Source organism: Battus philenor, unplaced genomic scaffold (assembly GCF_028537555.1).
Source record: "Battus philenor isolate CCGP_79_NKW_IND1 unplaced genomic scaffold, ilBatPhil1.0.hap1 SCAF_18, whole genome shotgun sequence".
Taxonomy (NCBI): Eukaryota; Metazoa; Arthropoda; class Insecta; order Lepidoptera; family Papilionidae; genus Battus; species Battus philenor.
The window spans coordinates 2,490,295-2,506,597 of NW_027181680.1; the positions used below are offsets into that span (position 1 = coordinate 2,490,295).

The 16,303-nt window shown below is 34.1% G+C and overlaps 1 long non-coding RNA gene across 1 annotated transcript in view; it reads left to right on the forward strand.

The window, feature by feature from the left end:
• The window catches only part of LOC137920157 (uncharacterized), a 99,083-nt gene that overhangs the window by 33,120 nt on the left and 49,660 nt on the right, over positions 1 to 16,303 (forward strand). The window lies entirely within an intron of this gene.

The following is a 16,303-nucleotide window of genomic DNA, read 5'->3' on the forward strand; positions in this document are numbered from 1 at the left end:
GTGTTACCAAATGGCACGGCTAAAGATAAATAAAACGTCCAACATACGCACTAATTAAATATAGTAATACAGTGAGTTTAACGTATGATTTCGTATGTACGATGTCGAGACTGGTTTTGTGAGGTTGAATTTGTTTGAGAGGTTTGCATCGATTAGCGTTATTTTTTCTATATGACCACCGACGCCTGCGGTTGTTACGTCACGCGAGCTGACACGTGGTAGTGGAAGTTATTCTATTTGACGAGATCGCCAAAATTAAGAGCTGTTATATTATCGTATTTAAGAGGAAAAAAAAGGAAAAGTATATAACGACAAATAGTCATCCTTATCATCACCCTGTCAGCTAGTAGATGCCCTGGAAGGCATAGCTCCCTCCTGTAGATCGGTATGATGTTTTGCACTGTCCACATAAAGCTACTTCTTGCGACCTAAACGACGTAAATAATATAAATGTAAGTAAGAAAAGGACCAATATGCACTTTGTTACACGACTACCATTGCATGTGCGGAAGAGGCTAAATATTGGTCCTTTTCTTACTTAGGATGGACTTCCGCAAGGTAACGCCTGATTCCATTAAATAATATAAACGTAAACGTATCATATATTCCTTTAAATTTAAATTGTAATTATTTCGGGTTTTATTTGCATGCACACTAATCATACCAACACTTACTAGGTACTAATATCTGCCATAGCGGGTTAAATGACTTGATTTTATGTTTTCTACTTGAATGTACGAAATATAGTTGTCGAAAACGAAAAAAAAAAAATAAATGTCCATACTCTCTAAACTTGTTTACGAACAGTCGCAACACTTTATAATTAATACACAATGTGAATTATTTAAGATATGTATATGTAACAGTCAGTGCTCTACCGCCTTGCTACCTATGCTTACGTACATTTACATCTATTACTAGCTGACCCCGCAAACGTTGTTTTGCAAAAAAAAAATTGATATTTTAATTTACAAATAAAAAATAAGGGTTGATCGTAGAGGGGTGCAAAATTTATGGTTGTATGTATTCTTGTATGCTGTATCATAAAAAATAAAAACAAAAAATTTCGTTAAAAAAATAATTTTTTTTTTTAAGTGTGAACAACCTTTATCACTTTGGGGTATAGAAAATAGATAGTAGCCGATTCTCAGACCTACTGAATACGCATATTAAATTTGGTAAAAATCAGTCAACCCGTTTCAGAGGAGTTCAAGTTCGAATACCGTGACACGAGAATTTTATATATTAGATGTAATTAAATAATTTTTCTATGATATTTACTCAACTGTCTATTAGTTCTCTCTGCAACACGTAGGATTGACTGGTAGATAATGTCTACAGGTATCAAGTGTGCTTATTATACAGGATATGAAAAGAGTGAATATATAAAGTAAATATGTAAATATATTTTTTTAAAAGATTGTCGTGAGAATAACATTGGTTTGATGTGATTAAAATCTTTCCAAAATGTCTGTTATGCACATGTTTTGTTGTAAAATGAAAATGTTGAACCTTGCAAATAATTACTAATAGTAATTATTCATTTAGAATCGCCTCTGACCTTTGACCGATAAGTTGGTAGCGGTGACCGTCGCCTGGTCACGTTCGCATATGGCAACTCAAAACATTTGATGGTTTCGTTGAAATAGTTTAAGCGTAAGTTTCGTTCTTGTACAATAATTGTGCGACACGGTTTCCTGTTGTGTTTTAAATAATAAAATGACATACTACTATAGTACGCTCGCAGAAGTTAGTTTTACTTTTTTTATTTAATTAAAATTTAAAATTATACATTTGTATCATGATTTATTTAAATATTAAAAATAGTAATCCACCATTGGCACGGAATGCTGATCTGATGGTAAGAGTCTGACAGAAACTAAAAAGTTTTTTAAACGAAGTTTAACAATGTTTAATATATGCATATTGGCTTATTGCGGCATATTGCGACTCGGAAAGTATATTCGTATCTATCGACAAATGTACTAAAATTCACTCTTTATATCATTGTTGTTATAATTATATATAATGGGTCTATATGCGTTTCAAAATATCTTCTAAATTATCAATATCAAATAATCATACATCACAGTTTTAAAATTTCGATAAATGAAGTTCCTGTAATAAAAATGAACACTTTAAATACATATTTAATTGCGGAATTAAAAAAATTTAATAATATCTCGGACTGTCAAAAAGCTTCGCCATTCCTGACAAAAGCCTTCTCCAGAAATCGCCGCGATGTCTTGCGATACCCGCATCCAGTTGGTTCGCTCGACGTTGACTATTTCTATCTCTGTCGGTCTTAGTATATGCAGGTATCAAGTCACGTCTTTCCGTTCTCTATTTTATACTTTCTGTTTCACTGGGCTTTTTTGATAGGTAATATCATCGTCCTCACACTGCATAACAAACCGATGCGTATATCAGGGCGGTCGTACGCACTCGCCTCCATGAACAGAGGACGATCCGAGGCAGGAAGAGTATCCTACCTTAGATTGCCGAGTGGTTCTCACTACTCTTCAAATCGTACGGTGTCATAATCACTACACTAAAGTAAGAAAAGGACCAATATTTAGCCACTTCCGCACATGCAGTAGCAGGGGCTGGCTGGTGGGCGATGCACTTTGTTGCACGACTACCACTGCATGTACGGAAGTGGCTAAATATTGGTCCTTTTCTTACTTAGGATGGACTTCCGCAAGGTAGCGCCTGATTCCACTAAACACTACACTAAACACAAACTCGTGTGCGATGGCTCATTTTAAATTTCAAACAGTCCTCGGATCCGTCCGTTCCATGGACTCTATTCCGATGAAGCTGTAAAAGCCCCCAGGGCAAACTGCAATAACTTCATCCGATATTTAACGGAATCAGGCGTTACCTTGCGGAAGTCCATCTTAAGTAAGAAAAGGACCAATATTTAGCCACTTCCGCACATGCAGTGGCAGACGTGCAACAAAATGCACCGCCTCTTGACAGACTCTGTGTCAAAGACTCTGTGATTGGCACTAATCGGTGTAACATAACTCCTGAAGATGCTCCGTGGAGGGGTGAAACACGTGTTGAGTGGTTTAACGGTGGCAGTTGTGTTATTCGCATTGTTTGCCGCATACGCATTTATCAGTGTGCTGGCGGGCGGTTCACTTTGTTGCACGACTGCCACTGCATGTGCGGAAGTGGCTAAATATTGGTCTTTTTCTTAACTTCATCCGAGACAATAGTAGTTATAGTTAGTGATGGGCTTAAATTGAATTTCCGAACTTCTCACCGCTTCCTTAGCTAAATGATTACAAACGAAATCTAAAGTAGGTCGGAGTAAAACTTATCCCAACATCAATAGATTCACGAATAGTTATAGGAAATGCAATTCCGGGAACCATTTCAGATCTTCCTACAGAGTGACGTTTCGTAGAATCCTTTGCAGTATTTACGACTAAGAATTCATTTTATTAAGAATATTGTATGAAGAGTTAATAGATTTATATTTATATGAATGTTACGAGATAAGTATAAAGTTATTTTTTGGAATATTGATAGGTTGTAGGTGTAATAGGTTCAAAGACGTGAATGTATAGCCATCTGAAATAAGTCACATTAAATTATTAAAGGCCTATGTCTTGCAGTGGGCATCTATGGGCTGAAACTAAAGACATCATAACAGACGTGAACAGTACTACGATCTAGTCAATTATGTAACTAGAAATAAACACAAAGCTGATATGAACTTATATCTGGAACGGGATTCTATGGCAGCATTGATGAAGATACTCCTTTCCAGGATGTCATAAATACATATATGAAACGGAACTGCGAGTATTGTGGTGGCTTCTCCAAAGGAGCGGAAGCTTCCACCAGGGTATCTTCCAAAAAATGTTAGGAGAAGAATATGGTTGGTGATAAAAGGCAATAAATTGCAAAGAGGACTTTTTAAACCTGCTGAAAGGGTCGTCAGCTTAGGGTATCGTACTTGGTTTCTCTCCTATATAATGTTATGGATACTGCACCTGAATTATAAATCCAAGTAATGCTGAGAAGTTTCAAGTAAACTGTTTAAAAAAAGTTAAGAGAGAGTACCTTTTAAGTAATTATTACTTTAAAGATACGCCTGTTAGGCATTTCCTTGAATTCTTCTCTCGTTAGATCATTTCGCTAAAGGCGTTAAGATATGCGGGTGCGTCGGTCGTTCGTTTTGCTTTTTTTCGAGGAATTTAACCAACAAGGTCGAATATATCTGGTTCAGTCAGATTTAAATTATTTAATGGTTAATGGGTATACTCGAGATTATATTAACATTAATATAATATTTGTTAATATTAAGATAATTCATAGAAAAGCGAGAGTAACTGAGCGAACAAAGCGAATAGGCATGTTGAAGTGGTATTGGGCAGTTCAAATGGCACGTAAAATAGGCTTTAAGGTTTTTAAACACATGAGCTACGAAGGTTGTCGAATGACATTTCATGCAGAGTGTTTCCAAACGCTGGAAGTCTTTGGTGCAAGTCCATGTCCAGCATACGTATATGTATATCTAATGTAATATATATAATAATAATTATTAACTAGCTGCCCATATATTCAGCGGTTCTAGCTTATGTTCTAGAAGAAACCTTCAAGCTTCTCTACAAGAAACTAGGATTTAGCTTAGCGTAATCTGTGATCTGGCCCCCTCAAGGGTTCTTAAATACCAAAATGGCAATATCATTATTCCAATCGTAGACCGTGTACTGTTGGACACAGACTCTCTTAGAAATGTCCAATAAAATCGCTTGGAAGTAGAATATCTCCAGTGTTTCTCGAAGACGTTAAAAATAAAGGGTTTTTTCACCTAATGGGTAAATATCCTATGCTGCACTTGCCGCTCTCTCTTCACAGAATTTTGAGATACCTATCAATCTTGGTCAGTTTTATGTAATATAAATTAAGTCTATCATTATAGTCGTTCGTTAAACCATCATTTAGACTTCCTGAACTGATGTCATCATCTGAGAGAGGAGTTCCTGCGTTGTGTTTTACGGCTGTAAAGATGATGGCGATGTCCACTGTTTTGTTTCTGTACTTTAATAAAATAAAAATTAAAATAAATAAATAACCCACAACTTGTCCTTATTAATTTCCATTTTAAAGAAGGGTTTGGTTGTTGGTATGTAAGAATAAATCTCAAATACACCGACCATTATATGTTCCTTTTATTTGTTATGCATCTATGTATGTAATTAAACAATAAACAAATAAATTTGAAAGACGTCTCCATTTTCCTGTTGCCTTTAACCATCAATAATGGGAATATTTATAGCCCTACCTACAAGTACGAAGCAAGAAATTCAGCACTAAACGAAGCGCCCTTTGAATTTCGCAGTACAATCAAGTATTTATTTTTTTCGGTAGAACAGGCACGTGCCGGCAGCCAGTGCGTCCTCAGAAATTTGATTCATTCAATTTTTTATTTTATTTTAATTGGGAACCTGCTTTTACACAGCGGTCTCATGTTCCGATCGCTTTGGACACGTGTTTTGTAGGCAGATTTTAAAAAAAGAAATTATTATTACGCGGAATATTTTTGTAAATTGGGTAATTTCGTTTTTACGAGAGTCGCATCTTCGTTAAAATATCGCATGGATCGAACGTCGTGTTTCGAAATTTAAAATATGAAGTATTGGTATTATGAAACTGTATACGTAGATATTTCTTGGAAAACACTTGATAACCTTTATCATACAACCTTCATCTAACCGATGCTATTGAAAATCTATGTGGGAAGCCATGTCCAGCTGTGAACATCTTATAGTTGAAAAGATGATCATAATAATACGTAAATGAAATTGCTTGAAGTTGTCATATTTAATATAAAGTACACTGTATTGCTTGTCCATCCTATAGGGTATTGCAATTTTTTTTTATACACATAGGTTAAATCTACACATGTATTATTCTCATTAAAATCTAATTACCCGAACGTAATTTAATTGTTGATTTGCCTCGATTCTCGACTCTGTGTTTAGCACTAATCGGTGTAACATAACTCCTGAAGATGCCCCGTGAAACACGTGTTGAGTGATTTGCCGGTGGTAGCTGTGTTGTTCGCATTGTTTGCCGCATGCACATTTGTCAGCGGGCTGGCGGGCGGTGCACTTTGTTGCACGACTACCACAGCATGTGCGGAAGTGGCTAAATATTGGTCCTTTTCTTACTTGACACCGATGGGTTATCTTTTGTGGATCTGCTTAGAGTTTATTCAGGGTTTATTGAATCAGTTTTAGCTTTTACACGTGTTAGCCTATAAATGTACTGTAAGGCACAGGCTTTCCACAAAGCCTACTATGACCGGTCTTGCACTACTCTTCCGATTTCTCGTGACCTTCGTTGATTTACCTAATGGGAGGGCTACCAACTACATGTCTACTGGACGAACTTGAATCTTAATAAATCAAATGCTGCAAACCAAAAAAGAAATGTCTCTGAGATTTCTACGTGATTTACAGCGAAAATATTTTTTATATGTAAACACTGTGAATAGGCTGAGATGTTAAAACGAAAACTGAATTGGTTAATAACTACAATTTAGATGACGTTATAGCAAAAAAAAAGAAAAAAGATTAAGTTAATTGTTTTTACATGTAACACGCCTGTAGTACTTAGTTCTGATGAAGAAATGTTAAAGAAAAACCCTTAGACTGATAACAATCAGGAACACTTCACTTTATCTCACGTAACTGTTAATTAAGAATTAAGTTTGGAATGTTTTCTGATAATACGTGCATCCGGTAATCTAGTGTGTTAACGGCCTTAGAGCAATAGACACGAATTTCGATGCAACGGTACTAAGATCTTGTCTGTGATAGCTTCAAACTAGTTTCCGGAATAGTGCGAATAAATCTCAACTATCCTAATGCTGTGAACATACCCGACCACCTGTAACTAAATGTAAATTTGTAAATAATTTAATATTGAATTAATTAAACATGTTATGATATACCTGTCCTAATTTAGTTAATCGGTTTAAGATTTACGTAAATTAACTTGTTTTTTTTTTTACTTTCATGGCCAGTTTGGTCACGATCATGCCAGATAGTGAATGACAGTTTTTTAAAAATAAGAAATATGTTGTAATCGATGTATTAATGATAGTAAATTTACCTGAATCTATTCTTGTCATATGCAGTAGTTATATATACATATATATATATATATATATATATGTGTGTATATATATATATATATAATTGTCATGGATAATCTGTGTAATATAGTTACATATAAAGAAAAACCTTAGAATTTCATTTCTAATATATAATTAAATTATGTAAAATTATGTGATTTTGAAAATATAACATACATTGTAATTAAATTATGAACTTTAATTTTTAATTCTTGTAATGTACAGTTACAAAGAAAAATGTACTTTTTTTTATTCAACGGATACGGATGAAGGGAAAACCAAGAAACGCAGCATACGACGTCAGCCCACAACGTGGACAGACTGAATACAGACGACTTTACCGGCACTATTGGAAATCTATGGGGGAGCTGTTGACTTCCTACAATTGAAATGAGTATACATAGTGTATAGTGTATATAGACTATACCGACTCGATGGGATTTTCTCTTCGTTTTCCTTCGATGTATATTTATAAATAAAAATATTTTCGTATATGTTGAAATTTAAAATGTTACGAAATAAAAGATTTCATATTTAATTACCGTTATAGATTTTATATCTAATAAAGAAAAATGTTTTTATCTCAAATGTAAACTGTCAAAACATTTCAACACTTCTGTCCGCGACTGTACAGTATCAAAATCGTTTACTTTAATTTGTTTTGTGTTTGGCTTTGTGTTATTCGTTAGTGTTGTAAGTTTAACTGTTTGACTGATGCTCCAATGTCTACTTAAATAGATTGATTCGTACGGATGATTTATTCAAATAACCATTACGTGGAACGCAATTCGCTATGGCTTTTGTTAATGGAATATAAGATCAAAGTATTGAAGGTATGTGATTTGGTCTGATGTCGCCGGTGTGGGTAGTCTCCCCACTGGGGGGACTGACACATTCAAGGTCACGGGAAGTCTTTAGACGCGGGCAAGGCCAGCGCATTGTAGTGATCATTGGTAAAGGCCTATGCCTTGCAAAAGGCATCTACAGCCTGTGATGATGATAATGATAATCTGCTCTATATTGATGGATAACATCCTTAAATTATATGCTTAATCCTGTATAATGGTTAACTATTTATTTATTTAACATATGTAAAACTTATATATATAAAAGCCTGATTAACATTAATAGTTAATGTCAGTCAAGTAATTGATGGCCAGTATTAAATTTTCACTTATTGGGTTCGTTGTTGTCATCGTTTCAGCTTGAGATAGTAGCAGCGTTTATATAGGCATTGGCTTTCTGCCAAGATGTCCATGGGGAGATATAACATAATTGCCACATATGGCAGGTAGGTTAGCTATCGCACTGTGATATGGTATCCAGAGGATGTTGCTGTCAATCCCAAAACTTGTCAATAGCAGTGGAAATCTTACATAATTAATGCGCAACGTGTGAATTATATCAGATCGTATTCCGAGAATTTCGGTAAAGTCACAGTTCTCTACTTCTAAGTTATCTAGACTTATAGATAAAAAAGTAACCGCAATGTTAATAAGGTAATATTATAACAGAGATATTAATATACATAGACGAATAAGTAATAATTATATATAGAGAGAAAATAAATTTTAACGTAACATAGTTAAACAAAGCCATATAATTGGTTTATCAAGTAGGTCCCTAACTACACCGACGACATCAGAGGGTCTGCTCTTGAAGTTGAAACGAAAGAATCGTTTAAACATGAAATAAGTTAGAATTCTCTACTTCCGTTAAGCAACTGTTCCGTCGTTGTAAAGCCTGAGTAAATTAAGTAAGGAAAATTGTCTACAGTGGCGAACGAAAAAGAATTTTTTGGTTGTTTCTGGACGCTGTTAGCCGTTTTGGCTTTTACAGCTTCATCGAACTCAAGGCTTGCGGATCCAAAACCCGCGAGATACAAAATTATAAAAAAATCTACGACAGATGCGTCACCTGACATATTGTATTGAGTAATTGGTATCTTAATTTTTGGAGAAAGATGTAATCCTTTTCTCCAAAGACGTTTAAGCGGGCGTGTTTAATATCGTTAACAAACTTGACACAGTTGCGAGCCGCCGGACAGCGTAGCACCCAGCCGATACGGTTTTAGGTCGACGCGATCTTACATAACAATTGGATAATGGCACTTGCGACGTGCGCCTCGCTCGCTACTGTTTTAGACGCGTACAGTTCAAATGTTTATTCGAGAAACAGATATCGATGAGATATACGATTGTTCTTGAATATGGTCACATGTTCGGGAAGGAACTCACGCTACACGCGCAAGTTCACAAGAGAAGCGCAAATAATTACACGATCAAACATACGAAATTCAAATTCCAATTCCTAAATTCAACATGTGATGGTTTAAATCAAATTTTACATCTAGTTGAGTCTACCACCTGTTCGAAGAAAAGAAACTCGGTTTAGTAATTTAATTAACATTGAATTTGCCTGAAGACGAACACACCGTTATCTAAGTGTATGTTCTATGAAGTTATTTACAGTGTAGTAAACGTTACATTATTTGTCAATTTTTTTATAAATATTGCAATTATTTGTGAACATTTCTTGGGATAATTATGTAAAAGGGTAAACATGGCCTGTAGAAAGACTTGCTATGGATGAAATTGAGTCAGGTACAAATAATTTGTTTAGTCTGGGTGGAATATGCTGAAACAGAGAAAGACCCTGTATCTAATTCACACCCAAACCGATGAACATGTGCTCATTAGGCGAGGCTATGGTACGAGGCTCAGGAGCTAAAGAGCGAGACGGTCATCGTTGTCCGTCGAACAACAGACACCCTGGGCTGTATAACAGTGTCCATCATGCAGTGGCAGCAATATCACGTCACACACGTGCGTGCATTGCACGGACAAGACTCAAGATGCGATCGCAAGATTCATCAATGTAGCTAATACGGCAACTACCGCACAGATAAAGGCTTGAGAATTTAAATATGGAGTAGTAGTATAAGTAGTAATTATAAAAACTGGACATTGTTTGGGCGAAGTTGAAATAGATCAAGTTACTTAGTAAAGACTGTAACATGCAAAAACGAGAGCAAAAAAACAAAAATATTAAACGCTAATGTAAAAAGAAATCCTCTGACGCTAGTCTGTAGAATAAAGATTCTAATAATAATAAAAAAATATTTCTTGTTTTTGCTTCTGGTGTTTATTTTACTTAGTCATACTTTTGTAACATACACGTAAAGAAAAGCAACAGTCAATATTTTTATGAAGCAGCTCAAGTAGAAAATGATCGACCACACGCTACGTAGAGCTACAATATAAACGAACAAATATTGGGATATGAACCCGCTATTACTATCTCGCTACCTCGTCATATGTAACTTCATTGTTATCCATCTCAGTTAAATTTTTGAAGTATTCTGGCCTGATCAAATCTTCGACGTAGAATTCTTTGCACACTAAAGTAAAGAGAGAGAGAGAGAGAGAGAGAGAGATGGATCTGTCGGTAGACGTGGCGTAGAGCTCCTCCTTCCATTAGGTAGACAGATGACATGGTTTAAGGACATGGCGCAAGATCGGAGATCATTGTGATCTTTGGGTAAGCTTGTGCCCTGGAGAGGGCGTTTATCGGCTGAAAATAAGAAGAACGAAATAGGCCAGCGGATTTGTTAGTTAAAATGACATTGAGTAGGTCGTAGCAAACAACTTTTGGCCGCAGACGATCTTTTCTAAGTAGTCAGAAGAATATGGGAGATATCTTCTACATCCAGCCGTGGACGTCTTACACCTGAAATGATGATACTGCGTAGATTCCAAGTAATATAATTTATATCAAGCACTATACTTTTGAAATCTCCAGGATAATGTTGTAAATATTCAACTCTAATCGCGATGTTAATAAATTATTATTTTTTATATAACGACATAAGGACATATCAAGTTTGTTATTGCGTCTAGTTTAGTTTTGATTAAACGTATAATTGCCTATAAAATCCCTTTAATGTCACATCGCTATTTTCAATCAACCGTTTACACGGAAAATATCTCGGTGTTTAACTATCATCTTAACGATATGTGGAAATAGTTAATTTTTTTCTTCTTCTAATTAACTGAGATTTTGAAATCGTAAGTAAAGTGAGTGTTTAACAGTTTTATTATAATAAATTTAAGAATTTTATTGTTAAACAAACATCAAAAGTGAATAGAGTTGTCTGTTGTCGAGAAATTAAAGATAATTTTATTTATTACGAAATGCATATTATCATACGACATTAAAAAATTAATTAGAATTGAAGTAAGCATATAAGTATGGTATCTATTTACATAACTTTTTATTGCAAATCTAGACAGAGAAAAATGAATAAAACAGACGAAGAAGAAGAACAAACGGCGGTCTTATTGCAAATGGCGATTCTTTCTTCATAATCATTGGATGGACTTATTTTATCGTCATCATTTCAGCCATATGACATCCACAGCTGAGGCTTTTTATATATTTACATATGATAAGTGTCGTGATTTTATTTGTAATTTTCCAATTAAAAAAATCTATGAGTAGAATATTATCGCAATTTAAAATTCAAAATATCTTTATTCGCTATTATTTGATGTGTAAGTTGTTATGCTTCTAGCCAATTTAGGCTTTGTGCAGCTTCATAGAAATTGAGCTAAAAATTTACTGTTGTATTCTAGTTATATGGCTGACGTTTGCATGATGAGGGATTATACCTTTGTAGGTAGTGTAGTGTTGAAACTGTAGTGTAGTGTAGGTATTTGAAGCGAAAACTACACGGTTGTTGGAACCCACGCGGGCCTCTCCTGACCACCCTCACTTGAATAGGATCCTTATTCAAGTAGGCATTTATGCGCATTATTGAATCGTCAATTATTCTAATAATATATGTATTAACCTTCCGCTAGCTCTGAATGTTGATCTTCTGAAAAGAGCCAGAAAGAGTTGAGAACTTTTGATAGTTTGATATATACATTATTATAACAGAGATGTAAATGAATCAACCAAATAAGTTCTTTACATTTAATAATAAAAAATGTACGATTGGAATTTATCCGTAAAATTTCCAGACATTGGAAAAAAGTACCTATACGAGTCCAAAGTTTGGAAATTTTGCGAAATACAATTATATATTTGGGTTACCTGAAATAAGGAGGGTACAAACGTTTTATCTCGTGCGCAAATTGATTGCGCTATCGTAATGCCGTGCGTATGGAGTTATCGGTCGCTGACACACAATCATTGCCGTTTGATTTCGCTCACGCCAACGGGGCCACGCGGACAGCTCTGCTAAAATGGAAAGTGCATTTGAGCTTTACGTTTAGACGTCATTCAAGGGTATTTGGAATGTGTCAGGTTGCGTCGAGGCCTCCGGATCGTGTTGATAGAATATACCTCGGTGATAATTGGAACTATTTTAATCTGACGTTCGATTCCAAAAAAGGCGCTAAAAGTTTTTGCTGATTAATATATTCACAATTTGAAAATGACAAAACGAACGAGGAAAACGTAATATATAACTGTCTCTCGCCTGTTTAGCGTTGCCCGCGCTGCCTTTTATGGAAGTGACTTCAAAAAATATTTCGTCCAAACATTGGATAATTAAGTAGATTGTTATTAAGATCACGAATAAACTTAAGTTAATAAAGTTTTGTAACTTTTGATTTATGATACAAATTATGGTTCAAATACGAAGCGTTCAAAAACAAGCAAGTAATAAATGTAATATTGTTTCCCCACGTCGATAATACATGATATTAATTTATTCATGTCATCCGACGCTTACTGCAAAGCTCAGGCCTCCTTCAAAGATTGACACTATGACAGGTCTTGTGCATCCAGCGATTTCCTGTGATCTTGACTATGGTCTTGGTCTACCTAATTGGGGGGCCGACCCCCACCCTGTCTACCGGTTCATGGTCGCTGCTCGCGAAATCAACGGCCGTCGACAGCTGACTAAATTCGACTTCATTTTTTAAATTATTCTCTCATTAATATGCATCTTTATTATTTTAATTATGATTTTTTTATACATAAATCATTATTATTCGTTAATATTTAAATTTGTTACTTCCTGCTATTTTATCTAAACTGTATATATTTTACTACAATAAATATTTAAATTTCCTCGTTCATATCTGTACGACTAAAATACAGCCAATAATGTAACACCTTCACAAAGTTAATAAATTTTTAAAAATATACAAACATAAATAAATTTAACGCAATCAAATATTTAAATTGCAAGTTCGTTATAAAATACGGACCTTAAAATAAAACGTGTTCTAATTGAATACGAATAAAGGTCACACAGCACGGTCCCCTGTTTTAATCTGTCAAAAAATTTATTTAATCACGATTTATAACGTATGAATTAGTTATAATGCAATTAAAATTAAAACGATAAAACATTCACCAACGTACGTTTGAATTATTTTTTTTATTGTTAACATGCTCTTTGCCCATTGGCATTTGCAGCTTCAAAAGTGTTCCAAATTCAAACTCCAATCAAAAAATAAACTCATTCTATAGAATTATTTTAAACTTTCGAAATTCAAAATATCTATGTTGACTTCATTTATTAATAAATCTATATTATTAGGGGGACTGGAAAATAATGTCGTTTCTGTCGTCATATTTTACAGAAAAGCCTATTGATTGTTACCGCTCCGGCATTGAAAATTTGTATATTAGATGGCAAAAGGTTGTTGATAACGATGGTGAATATATTGTTGATAAGAAATAAACACTTGTTAAAAATGTCGTCTGAATTTAACTTATAGAAGCGACATTACTTTCCGGTCTCCCTAATATTATCTATAAAGGTGTGTTTACAGTGACCAGTCGTGTGCGTAATAAGAAGAGTGAAAGAAGTGCCTGTATTTGAAAGAAAATGTAAAAAATTGATTGAACTCCTATATTATGGCATCCTACAATTATTAATATTTTTATAATATTTTTAACTAACTATAGGCGTAAAGAAATCAGCAGCATAATTCATTTTTTTAAAAGATAAATTATTCATTATAATTTTATTAATTTCAAGTCTAAAATATTTTTTGTTTATTCTCGAATTGATTATTCATAGCTAAACACAGGATTACGTCTGTATGTTTTATTAGGGCCAATAATAATAGTACACCGTTGTACATTAAAACAATCTAAGAAACATATTATTTCTTATTTAGCATTATTAAATTTTAGAACTGCATCTTGGGGTCTGAATTGAAATATACACAAGTCGATATCTAGCATTAGTGCGTGTATTTTGTTGTTGAGTTTGCCAGGTGGACATGTTCATGTGGAGAGAGGCGTGTTAGGCCATTCTAAACTTGCTCGTTTATTTCACAGGACATACGGGATGAAATTCTGTGGTAAAACGCAGCGTTTTTTTTTTCTATTAACCATTTTTTTAACACGTTGCCTGCCACGAATATTATCAGAAATCTTATTATTATTAAAAACTCTAATTCTACTGTATAGTTATCATCAAAAAGAATGAAAAAGTTTTTTTTTAATTTTATTTTATGATTTTGAAGTAATTTTTACAATTATATTTTTTGTTCGTGCAAGCCAGCTTTGATTTTTTATTATTTTCCCAGAAGCAGTCTATCGATATTAGCACTGTTATATTTCGAGTGCAATCGTAGCTGCACAAAAATGTCAAGTAAACACAGGACGAGATAACTCGATATTTGCCGTCTTAGAAAAGAATGTAATCTACGAATTATCTCGTAGTTGGCAATCAATGTGTTAAATCATGTCTTTTGAAATCAACGTTACTTTTCTCTTTCAAAATTAGAATAAACACGTGCATGAGAAGTAGATTTATCATTATTTTACCTCCATGTTCAGTCAACGTCCGGAAAGTGTTGATATAGGTCTATCTCTCTAAATTCACTTACAAGAGTATTTTATCGTCTAGCAGCAATTTTGATTTAGTCCGCCCTACAGTCACAATCCATTTATCGATTCATATAAAAAAATTCATGTTAATTGTGCCATCAACATAATTTCAAATGTTCACTCCTGGACATACCCCTATGGACTTTCAACAGTACCAATTGCAAGCAGTATGCATCTAGAGCAGAGTTCCCCAAACTTTTTTGTGTCGTAGACCCCTTGCCATGTTTTTCCGTGTTGGGTAGACCCCCTTACCTGATATTGATTTTCTGTAAATTTCTAACTGTTGTGAAGTTTAGTGTTAAAAACTTAAAGTATAAACACATGTTAATTTATACATTTATTAATTGAATTTAAATTAAAACTACTCAAAATAAAATTTTGTATCTGTTATGTAAAATATACGTAACATATTAATATTTTTTTACTTCATAGGTACTTTTATAAATAATGTAAATGTTTTAATATTATAAGTTAGTATGATGTAAGTAAATAGGTACTATCAGGGTATGTGTTGAGATCCACTATCGTGGACCCCCATTTTCATTTCATGGACCCCCATTTTTTGCTGACGTAGACCCCTTGCAGGTTGTCATAGACCCCTAGGGGTATATAGATATAGACTACTTTGGGAATCACTGATCTAGAGTCTGAACAATGTTCATAACAAGGTCGCCGATAGTCAAATAGCAGTATTTTAAGAATATTCAGTTAGTAAAGTACCCACAATATTTATAAATACCACGGACTTACAAGTGTATCATGTCTTGACAAGATTGATAGACCACCTTTTTAAGTTGTTCAAAAAACAATACTGGCCGCTTCCAATGGGTCGTATTGGATATTTAAAAGTAGAAGTATGTAGGTTAATGGCAGGGCAGAAAATGTTTGCAATATTGATATCTAAAAAAGAAAATTAAAAAAACACTGGTTCTCCTTGCCAGTGGGAAATGGAAAAAAAATCAGTTCCTATTTCAAATCTATGAGAGAGTTATCTGTAATTTATTATTTATTAATTTCATTATACAATTTTTTGCTATCAATTACATATAAGAAACATGTTATAAAAGCTTAAAAATTAATATCTGATTTCAGATTACTTTAATTAAAACATAAACTAGCTCATACCTTTCACCTTTAAAATATTCAGGTTGAATACGTAGCACAATAATCAGAAAACAGTTTTAATACCTATTTCGAATCGCTATAAAGTGATCATTCTATATGTTTCGTTAATTTACTTTTTTTATTAGAATGCGATAGGCAAATACCTTCCGGCAGTATAGA